Source organism: Xenopus laevis, chromosome 3L (assembly GCF_017654675.1).
Source record: "Xenopus laevis strain J_2021 chromosome 3L, Xenopus_laevis_v10.1, whole genome shotgun sequence".
Lineage (NCBI taxonomy): Eukaryota > Metazoa > Chordata > Amphibia > Anura > Pipidae > Xenopus > Xenopus laevis.
The window spans coordinates 126,339,322-126,350,503 of record NC_054375.1 but is presented as its reverse complement, the minus strand read 5'-3'; the positions used below and the strand labels follow the sequence as shown (position 1 = coordinate 126,350,503).

At 39.7% G+C, this 11,182-nt stretch overlaps 1 pseudogene; it reads left to right on the top strand.

Moving 5' to 3' along the window:
• Positions 1-5,470: 5,470 nt before the first annotated feature.
• Positions 5,471-9,511, top strand: LOC121401247 (annotated as a pseudogene).
• Positions 9,512-11,182: the final 1,671 nt, after the last annotated feature.

Here is an 11,182-nt window from a genome sequence, read left to right as displayed (position 1 = left end):
GAGATTCCTTTGTGTAGTTTGATTTTATCTCAGACATGAGACCTTATTTGGTAATGGCGTTGGATTGCTTATGCATCCTGATAATGTACTGGAGTTCACCTACTTTCTTTCATCTAACATCCCATCCATCATATTAGGTGACTTTAATATACCTGTTAACAACATTAACAACCCTTCTGTCTCTAAACTTCTTTCACTAACCTCCTCCCTAGGTTTATCTTTGTGCTCAGACTCCCCTCTCACTCCAATGGTAATGCTCTGGATCTCATATTTACCAGACCCTGTTCAACCACCAATTTTACTAACTCACCATTTCCCCTCTCTGATCACAATATGCTCACATTTCAATTCTCACTAACTCCCTCCTCACCCCCTGCTACTCCCCAAACACGTACTTACCGTGACTTGCAAGCTGTAGACGTGTCACATCTATCTTCTTCCTTTGACTCTCTTCATTCTAATATCTCATCCATCTCTTGTCCTAATGTGCTACCTCTGTCTACTATAGTACTCTCACCACTGCCCATAATGAGCTTGCTCCTATAAAAACTTAAAGTGCTAGACCCAAACCACTTCAACCTTGGCATACTGCTCATACAAAAGCGCTCCAAAGACATTCACGTGCACTTAGTGTCGCTGGCGCAAATCCCGCTCAGAATCAGACTTTTGGAGCTACAAATCGTCCTGCGCTCTTATAACACCAGCCTCTTCCAAGCCAAATAAACATACTTTACTTCACTCATTATCTCCGTTTCTACAAAACCAGCACAACTACTCTAAACTACTTGAGCGCCTAGTCTACAACCGAATAACCTCATTTCTCTCTGACAATAACCTGCTGGACCCCCTACAATCTGGTTTTAAGCCACAACACTCCACTGAAACTGCCCTGACTCCACTAACTAATGACCTTTTAACCGCTAAAGCCAACAATCATTTCTCACTACTAATACTGCTTGATCTCTCAGCCGCATTTGACACTGTAGATCACCCTCTCCTCCTCCAGTCCCTCCATTCACTTGGCCTTCGTGACACAGCCCTGTCCTGGTTCTCTTCTTACATCACCAATTGTTCCTTCAGTGTCTCCTACAACGGAGCAGCATCTTCTCCCTTACCTCTTTATGTTGGGGTTCCTCAAGGCTCTGTCCTGGGACCATTACTATTCTCCCTCTATACTTCCTCCCTCTGAAATTCATCAACTCGTATGGTTTCCACTACCATTTCTATGCTGATGATACTCAGATCTATCTCTCATCTCCTGATCTCAACCCAAAACTCCTAACTTGCATCTCCTTCTGCCTGTCCGCTATCTCTACCTGGATGTCGCAACGCTACTTTAAATTAAACCTCTCTAAAACTTTGGAGTTTTACCATAGAGAAGAAGAAGAAGAAGGCACCTATGAGCTCCGCTGTGCTCACTCTGCATGTGCGGCCACTATTTCAAGAGGGGAAAGAATTCTGGGGTAAAACTGTGCAGGGGAAAGACAGGGAAGGGGGTGAGTAGGGACCTAACATTGCAGGGGGTTTAGTTCTCCTTTAAAGCAAAGTCAGGGCAGTTGCTTATCAAATCCCAACTATAGGCCAGTTTTACCCAACTGGAGATTTGGAGAGCAGGGCTAGAAAATTGCATATATTGATAATACTATGAAGCTGTTTCTTTTGACTTGTTGAGTCTTTATACCCAATCCCTCTAAAATAATACAAAGACCTTTAAAATTTACAGTTTGGTAAGTAAAGGATAGGTTTAGAAAGGATTTTGGACGTCTGTGGTCAGATTTTGTTGTTTAAGGATAAGGAAAGACCCTTTTAAAAAAAAGAGATTTCTAAAACAGGATTCCATACATAATATTTTGACAGTGTTCTTGGAATATGTTAGTAAAACAGAGGCGCCTGGCGTGTTTATACAAAGACGCTGTTGTTTTTGCTCCCGTTCCACATTGCCTGATGAAGCAGGAAATGCCTGCGAAACACGTTGCAATATTGTTTTGTGAATAAACTATTACTGAAAATTACCACTTTCGTTGGTGTTGGCTTGGAGGAGGTAAGTCCACTACTACCTCCTCTGAATTACCCATTGGGTTTTTAAGTGTTTTTAGCTAATTTTATCCTTTTGGCGCCTCTGTTTTGTTTTACTACTATATAGAGTCCACCCCGAGTGGAGGGGGATCATCCCCTTTTTCTTCTTCTACAGAGAGCGACGTCTTATTCCTGAGTGGGGTCAGGATAATCTCCCCACCTGCCTATACAGTGGTTGCCTATCGGTAACCCTGTTTGTGAATATTAATTTGTTTACTCTACCATTACTCCTTGTAAAAACATATTACACTATTGGGGCTCTTGGTGTTTCTTTTTTGTCTTCTTGGAATATGTGCCAGTTTGGACAGATACAATGAGGTTGTTTGATGCATTATACTGTTATTCCTCATGCTCTATGAAACAAATGATATGCTTATATGGGCAGCATGTCACAAGATATATTATCAGCATGCATGCAAATATAGTTAAATAGCTTCACAATGTCCTTTTACTGATATATTTTAATTAAAGGAGAACTAAACATTACAACCCAGTACCAATGCTGGGCGGGTTACTTAGGGTGTCACAATGGTTTTCTGGGCTACCATGTGCGGATTAATGGGGTAATATTTGGGCAGCTACACACTGGTCCTTATCACTGGCAAAAACAATCCTCATCGGTTAGGACTATCTGTATCACACTAGCCACGCAGGCACCATAAACCTCTGACTGCCCAAAGATTAACCACAATCAGTGGAGTAATTCCCTCCTGAATTTTTTTTTCACAAAACAGTCCCAATAAGGGGTCTCTCTTGCCTCTTGGTCCTCATCATCAATAGTTACACCACTGACCACAATTGTTCCATGTAACTTCTGATTATGTGCTTATTTTCATATGCAACTGAACTTTGGGCTTGTATTTAGTTCAATATCTAAATCTTTTGGTCAGGGATATTAGTTCCCACCACATACAGTACTATCCTATTTCCTACGAATGGCCAAAGTTGCTTATACTTTGTGATTTATGTAGTGGCACCTGATATCAGATTGCCCAAATTAGATTGCACCCATACTACATCTGACAGTGCAAAAAAGGCCTGTAACAATACATAATTGGCATCACAACTCCACAACATGCATATTTCATAAACATTGCATTGAAAAGGAGAATGCATAAGATGTCACTCTCTGGAATTATTTTCCCATAGGTGTATATAGTTCTATTTAGCTCTATGAAGTTTGTCTTGAGTCATTTTATAGATGAACTTCTCATTTCCTTAACACTAATATTAAATATAGGAGAGCAAAATAACACTATCTACACTAGAGAAATCTCCCTTCTGAGGTTTGAGTGGAAGTATAGGTAATGGAGAGGCTACATAATGACACAAGGTGGTCCTGAGCATCTGTAAATGTAAAATCTGTATTAAAATGTGTAAAATTAAAATCTGTATTTTTTCTCATTTTATAGCAATTCTACCAGTTATAAAACAAGACTATCACATCGTGGGATTTACATCGCAATTTAGAACTTTAGGTATGATGAAATTTTTCATTTTATTCTATATGTCTGTGTATAAGGCCACTCTCTGTGTTTTTTTTCTTTCAACTCACACCACCATATGTAATAAAATTAATTTTTGAGCAGGTTACCAGTAAATGCTAGTTGCTGAGTCAATTATAACTGTAGCAAAAACTTTGCACGTATTATATATTATTATAACTTATTAAATGATATAACTCCCGTGAGTACCTTATAGTCTGTGGGGCCCACCAGGTTTTTTCCTTTTTAAGTGCAAACTTTGCACTTATATTACGTAACCCCTATAATATCCTAATGCAAAACTCTTTGGGGGGCAGCTGTTATTTAAAGGACCAGTAACATCAAAAAAATGTAAAAAAAAATTTCGTTGCTATACAAAGAAAAAAAACCACCAAGACAAATTAAATTTTAAAAAAGCAAAGCCTTTATTAAGAAATAACTTACAGAAACACCACTTCCACTCCTCTTCAGAAACGGCGATAGGGCAACCATCCATCCTGCGGTGCTCGAGTTCTACTCCATGGCTTCCTTCTCCCTCGCTCCTCCAGCTCATGCCGCTCTCAAGACGTGGCCACACTGTGGATCGGTGACTGAGCCAACAGCCTCTCCACCCGGGCCGAACCTGTCCCTGCTGATTTGATGTGGTTGTCTTTCTTGAAATAGTAACATGCAGTGACCCCAGTTTACCAAAACCGACCCAGCACATAAGAGAGCATTGCTGCTGGGCGGTCTTCACGTACTTGCCTTATCGGCCGCCAGTCTCTCCACTGCACTCAGATTGGCCCGCGGGCTGCCCAAGGCTTCCTTCTGCCACCGCATGTAGTCCGCTGCCCCAACTGCCATGAGGCAGAAAGACTGGGACCAGCTGGGGCGAGCCTGAGGAGGAAGGGGTTGCACAGCTGTCACAATCCCGGCTGTGGTAAAGTTTACGGCAAAACGTTTCACCTGAAGGCGCATCTGCGTTGACACACCGGGGAGAGGTCCTTCGCCTGCAACTGGCTCTTCTGCAGCAAGCGATTCACTCGCTCCATCGAACTTCAGCGGGACCTGCGCACCCACACTGGAGAGACGTGCTTTACCTGCCATGTCTGCAACACAACGCTTCATGCGCAGAGACCATTTCAAGACGCACAACGGGGTTGGAGGGGGCAAAAAGGGAACGGACAGAGACACAGATGCCAGCAACTTGGAGACCCGAGGTCTGAATCCCCCAAACTCATTCTTGAATAGGTTAGGCCTGGAAAGGACACTGACTCCAAGGAGGTGGGCAGCCACCCCTGGGGGCACATTATAGGCTGCCTGTTACTATTCCAAGAATTTTTAAAAAAAATTTTTTGATGTTACTGGTCCTTTAACTCATATTTATGCATCTGTTAACCAACTGTTACATGTGGGTTTTGACAATATCTGTGTTAGTCTCTTCTCTCAGAATGTTTTTTTTCCCAACAGTGCATCTGTGTATTAGAGTGATCCTTTCACCATTTATAAGCTGTGCCACATCTCGCTGTGCTCGTAAAATGACGACATGCATCGGACTATTCTTCTATTCCTTTTTCTCCTTCGGATGCACATTTATTCCCCAGCAGGTAACCGTGTGTTTATTTACTATTCCTCCAACTTATTTTACCTTCTGAAAACTTTAGAATTGTTTTCTCCCCTTGTAGTATTATTTTGACAAATCCTCCCCCTCCCCTCACCACTGGATTCAGCTTATTTAGTTCAGAGATTGCAATTGCACTTTCTTCACAATCAGTTTTGGGAGGAAAAACATAAGGTCTTCTGCCTTAAGCATGAGGAGTGCCAGAAGCTCCCTTTTATGCATAAAGATTCCTTTTTGGCATTCAGTCTGAATCTTAATAAAGTGTTGCATTTGTTTTTGCCTTTCCTAACTCTAGGGGTTCTGGCTCTTCATGCTCGGACGACTATTTGTTGCTTCAATGGCGGAAAGCTGCTTAAGAACGGTTCCTTTGATGATTGCCGATCTATGTTGTCCAGACCAGAGAACACGCGTGCTAGGTTTTTACACCTGTATTAAATCAGTTTGCTGGTAAGTACTAGATCATGCCTGTACATGAGTGTTTTTATGTTGTAAACTCAATTTAATGAATTCCCAGAGACTCCTCTCATGAATGCATGTGTAGGCCATAACGCAGCCCTTTAATACAAATAAATGTAATATATAGTGAATAAAGTACCCCCTCTTGTAAAATATAAGGATATTATAAGTTACTGAGGAGTTTCATGACCATATAAAAACAGGAGGCCAAAGGCCAAGTGTTTTTATACAGGTCATGGAACTCCGAGGTGACTTCTAATATCCTCATATTTTACAAGAGGGGGTACTTTATTTATTATAATACACAAGTTTCAGTGAGTCATGTGACAGAAATGATATCAGAACTCACCATTTATAACTGATGGCATCAGAACTCACCGTTTATATGGATATAATTTACAAGATATTCATGGCTTTTGTGTATTATATACTCATACTAATGTCTTTTTTTGATCTGTCTATTACAGTATACTTGCTTGCCTGTTTGGAACACCAGTAGTTGAACTGGCATCTTTACACTGGCTTTATGCACTATGGGTAAGTAAAACACCTCTTTATAAACAATAAGCTGTTTTTATTGGGTCTCATATATTCAAATATTCAAACTAAGGGAAACTTTTAATGGTGTATTAATATTTTATAGTATAAATATTATATAATGGGTTTCAGCTCTGTCTTTTGAAATATATGATATAAAAATCATAGTTTATAGCACAAGTAAGTGGAAAATTGTTTTTCTAACCTAAGCTAAACAAACCAGAACATTCCACCTCTTTTGGACTGTCAAATTTGATGGCAATAAATTGTTAAATATAAGCTGAAAGAGTAACTCTATGTACAGTCATGTATTTAATATGACCAAGGATAATAATTATGTTATCCTAGTATTATCACTAATAACTAGCATCTTCCTTCTAATACAGACAACCCCAGGGCTTGGCCTGTTGGGTTTGGTGCTGGCAATAATTATAATGAAGGATCCTCAACCAGAAGGAATGGACGAAGAGGCGGATGACAGTGAAGATCCTGAATTAATATGTCGCAGTTTTTCGGACCTAAAGCAATTGCTGACAAAGTGAGTGTCTCTTCATGTTAAATAAGAATAAAAACTTTAACTTGATAGAACTAACTTTGTTTTTATTCCTATTGGTCCTTTAATGTGAGATAAATAACCCGAGAAATGTTAAAAAAATGTTGGTCACTAACTTTAACTCTTGTCTTTCAGTTGTAGCTTTCTCACCTCCACAGCTGGCGCATTATGCTATGCTTTTGTGTATGGTGCAAAGAATAGCTGGGTCCGCAAATTATTTAAACAAACCCGGCAAGAACTACCTATCGATACACCATGTTTGACCACAGGCTGCAACTATGATGACAAGTAAGTTCTAGCTTTATTAAAGGGATACTGTGATGGGAAAAAAATTGTTTTTCAAAATGAATCAGTTAATAGTGCTGATCCAGCAGCATTCTACACTGAAATCCATTTCTCAAAAGAGCAAACAGATTTTTTTATATTCAATTTTGAAATCTGACATGGGGCTAGACATCTTGTGAATTTCCCAGCTGCCCCCAATCATGTGACTTGTGCCTGCACTTTAGGAGAGAAATGCTTTCTGGCAGGCTGCTGTTTTTCCTTCTCAATGTAACTGAATGTGTCTCAATGGGACATGGGTTTTTACTATTGAGTGTTTTTCTTAGATCTACCAGGCAGCTGTTATCTTGTGTTAGGGAGCTGTTATCTAGTTACCTTCCCATTGTTCTTTTGTTTGGCTGCTGGGGGGGGGAAAGGGAGGGGGGTGATATCACTCCAACTTGCAGTACAGCAGTAAAGAGTGATTGAAGTTTATCAGAGCACAAGTCACATGACTTGGGGCAGCTGGGAAATCGACAATATGTCTAGCCCCATGTCAGATTTCAAAATTGAATATAAAAAAATCTGTTTGCTCTTTTGAAAAATGGATTTCAGTGCAGAATTCTGCTGGAGCAGCACTATTAACTGATTTATTTTGAAAAAAATTTTTTTCCCATGACAGTATCCCTTTAAGTAGAGATAGATGTCTAAATGTGTATTCCATTACCTACAGAGAATTATGTCCAATTTTAGTACAGACATACCATTTGCAGCCTATGTGGCAACACAGGGGCCCCTCACTGTCCTGGGGAAGTCACCTATCAGGTGTATAGAAAAGTTAAAGGGGCCATGTGTAAACATGTCTGCCACTGGTTCAATTCTTGCCTTTACCCCAGAAAACCAGGAGATTTGTACTAGATTACTGACCAATAATTTGTAAAAATCCTTCACTCCGTATGATACCTTTATCAGTAGTACAATGCAGATAGTTTAAACAGGCAAAATAACTTAGTGAAGACCAGTGCGTTAGGCCAGAGAAGATACAAAGCTTTAGCAGTAACATATTTTATATACATTAAAAACTGGTAACTGATGTTGAAATGATTGTTAAACAAAGACAAACCTTCCGGTTTTTTGCATTTGGTTGTTGCTGATTTGCCAAAAATTTGCTCTGGTTTCTGTTCTCTTTTCTTTCTGGCCCCTTGCTTATATGTCATTTATTTTACTAGCCTCTTCTATGGAATCATCAAATGTGCAACGGATCTAATATGACTTCTTGTTGGCCTGGAATTCAGCAAGTGTTACAAGAAGTGGAATTATGATATAGATGCAGTATTGTGTGGAATAGGGCTCATCGTCTGTGCCCCCATGCTTATGCTCTTTATATTCTTCCCAGAGATCAATATTCCCATTGCCTATGTGAGTATCATCAGTCTGCTCTTTATGGCTGTAGATTTAGAGGCACTTATATATAATAATGCACATGGATTTCTCCTATGTACCATCTGCCATTTATGAAAAAATTTATTTTATATAAATATATATATAGTCAATTTTTCTTACTCTTCCATTTTTCATTTTTTCAGGTTTTCATTGCCATCTCTGGAATATTTCAAGCTATATGCCAAGTCCCGATGCTTAACATGAAACTGGTAGTGTATAAACTTTACTGTTCTATATTTTACCCCCAAACTATTTTTCCCCCTACAGTCATTTTTCTTTGTTCCTTACTTCCTATAGAAATGAATTAAGGACTGTGTAGCTCCTATAATATGTCTTTTTGGCATTAAGTACCTTTGAAAATAATCAGTGAAAGATGATCCTAACCCTTTGTCTTCTCTGTTTCCAGAACATAGTGAGCCCAAAACTACAACAGACAGCCAATATTATCCATCGGTTCTTCTCTAAGCTGTTAGGAAGTGTTGTGCACGTATTCTTCGTTCAGTTGGTAAGTAGTATCTTTTATCCCTTTTATTGTAAGGTCTAGTAAATAGGGCATTTTTAAATTCCGTTATTAGGTTTAGACTTTGGTGGTTATGTAATAAAAGGCACTAAGTTTGCCCAGGAGCAGTAATCCATTGCAACCAATCAGCATGTAGCATTTACTGCTCACCTGTTTAAAAGCAAACACCTTATTAATTGCTATGGGTTACTTCTCCTGGGCAATTTAGTGATTCTTAATACATATGGGAGTATGTCTTTTAAATGGAATTAGCAGCAATTTATTTGCTTAAATAATGTTCCCACATAACCTGCAGTGAAATCTTATCTCTGTCTCTTTTTCTGTGTCTGACAGGTCTCTGAAGAAATACTGGAGATCAGTCCTGGTGCCACTCATCTGAGCAGTATGCAGTTTGCTCTGGCATTTTTACCAGTAGTGGCAGTGATTGGAGGAGTATTTTTCTTTATTACTGCACATTGCATAAAAAAGAAACAGGAAATGCCAGAGGAGACAATAGCCGTCAATCCATAACGCAGACCAAGGCCTCAATTCTGCGCTGAAAAGACTTCGGGAATTATAGGCATTCACAGAATTGCAGGGAGACCGAGTATTCCCAGTGAAGATTGTATTATGTAACAGTTGTACGTCACCTGCGTAGAACATGTGGAGAACTGCCTTGAATGTGCTCAACGAATATTGTATTTTTATATAAATTTTATATTTTTATACTGACATTTATAATAAAATATTGTGAACTTTTAACTGTGTGTTTTAGTTTTATATTTTCTATATACAATTTTGTAGTAATAAGGCATGTATAAATGTAATACATATAGCAAGAAAGGTGTCACTGCTATGCACTATCCGGACTAGGATTTCCACCATCGTCCAAGTGGAAGACTGGGTGGGGGGGAGGGCCTGGTGACATCTGGGGTGATCTTGGTGATGTAGAGAACAGGCATATGACATCAGAGGGCAGAGCAGGTGCTGGTCCGGGGTGTGTCCATGTCATCAGTGGTGAGGTTATGACATGGCAGTCACCGACTGGCTGTTCACAGCACCATTCCTTTTAAAGCCTTGTCCATATTTCCTAATTTGCAGCCTGCCTTGTTACCCTATTGAAGTTGCATTGCTCTGCCCAAATGCTGCATAAGCTAGGTACAAGATGCAAGGCCTGAAGCCAGAGCAGGGAGCTTTATTTCAGTGACTATCCTCCTGATTGAGTCTGGTATAGTGACACTTGAATGGAGCTGAAAGCAGAATGGAGCAGAGCATCTAAAATGGAGCTAGGATTATGAAACTGCTCTTCTTCTTCATTTTTATTTAAAAAACACTCATGTGGAAATGCAATTAATAAAAATGAATCAATAACTTGTATAATACTGCAATTAACTAAAATGGACATTATCACAGGCATACGGTTTGGCTTTTTAATAACTGGATCAACATGGAACAAATCTGGGCCTGGGCAGGGGATTTGGAAGTAGCAAGGAGCTGATATGGTACTACTGCCAGCCAGGAACAGGAGTTCAATTAAATCGCCAGTTTGGTTCTAGCGCTACCAACCCTACAGCAAGAGATTTCTATATGAGCAACAGGTTACATAATGAGCATAAAATCACTAAAAGAAAATATCACCAAAATGTTGAGCTTTTGACACATTGACCCTGTTAAGGATCATTGTTGGTCACTTCCGACTGATGGGTAGATAATTTATACAACCCAAATTGCTTATACAACCCAAGCAATAGACCAAATGTCTCAGTAATGTGCAGGGTTAGAATGGCTCACTGAGTTACAGAGAAAAATTCTGGTCCTTATGAGCCCCACCAGGCCAAAGTGTACAAGCCTTACATACCCGTGCCCCACTGACTAGTAACACCAGTTATGACACATGCTTGTGAGTAAGTCCTAAAAGCCTCTTAACCCTTGGGCTGCCTTATCAAACCTATCCTCCTGCCTCTGCCCCTTGCTCCCATGCTCACATTGCCCCTGGGCACTAAACAGTGTTTTTGTGCCCATTCCTATTGAAGACTACTAAAAGACTGATTTAAAATGGGCACCTGTAAAATAATATAATGTATATGTGTTGCAAATAGAAAACATTTGCTTTTTTTGGTACCAGTCACTTTGCAGTTGTGCTCATAATATACAGGTAGAAATATGATGCTAAATTTGTCTCTCTAGCTCCTAAAAAAAGGTTGCCTTCAAGGACAGATGGAGTCTAGATACTGCTAAGGACAAGCAGTTGCCTGGAAAATAGGAAGCACAGA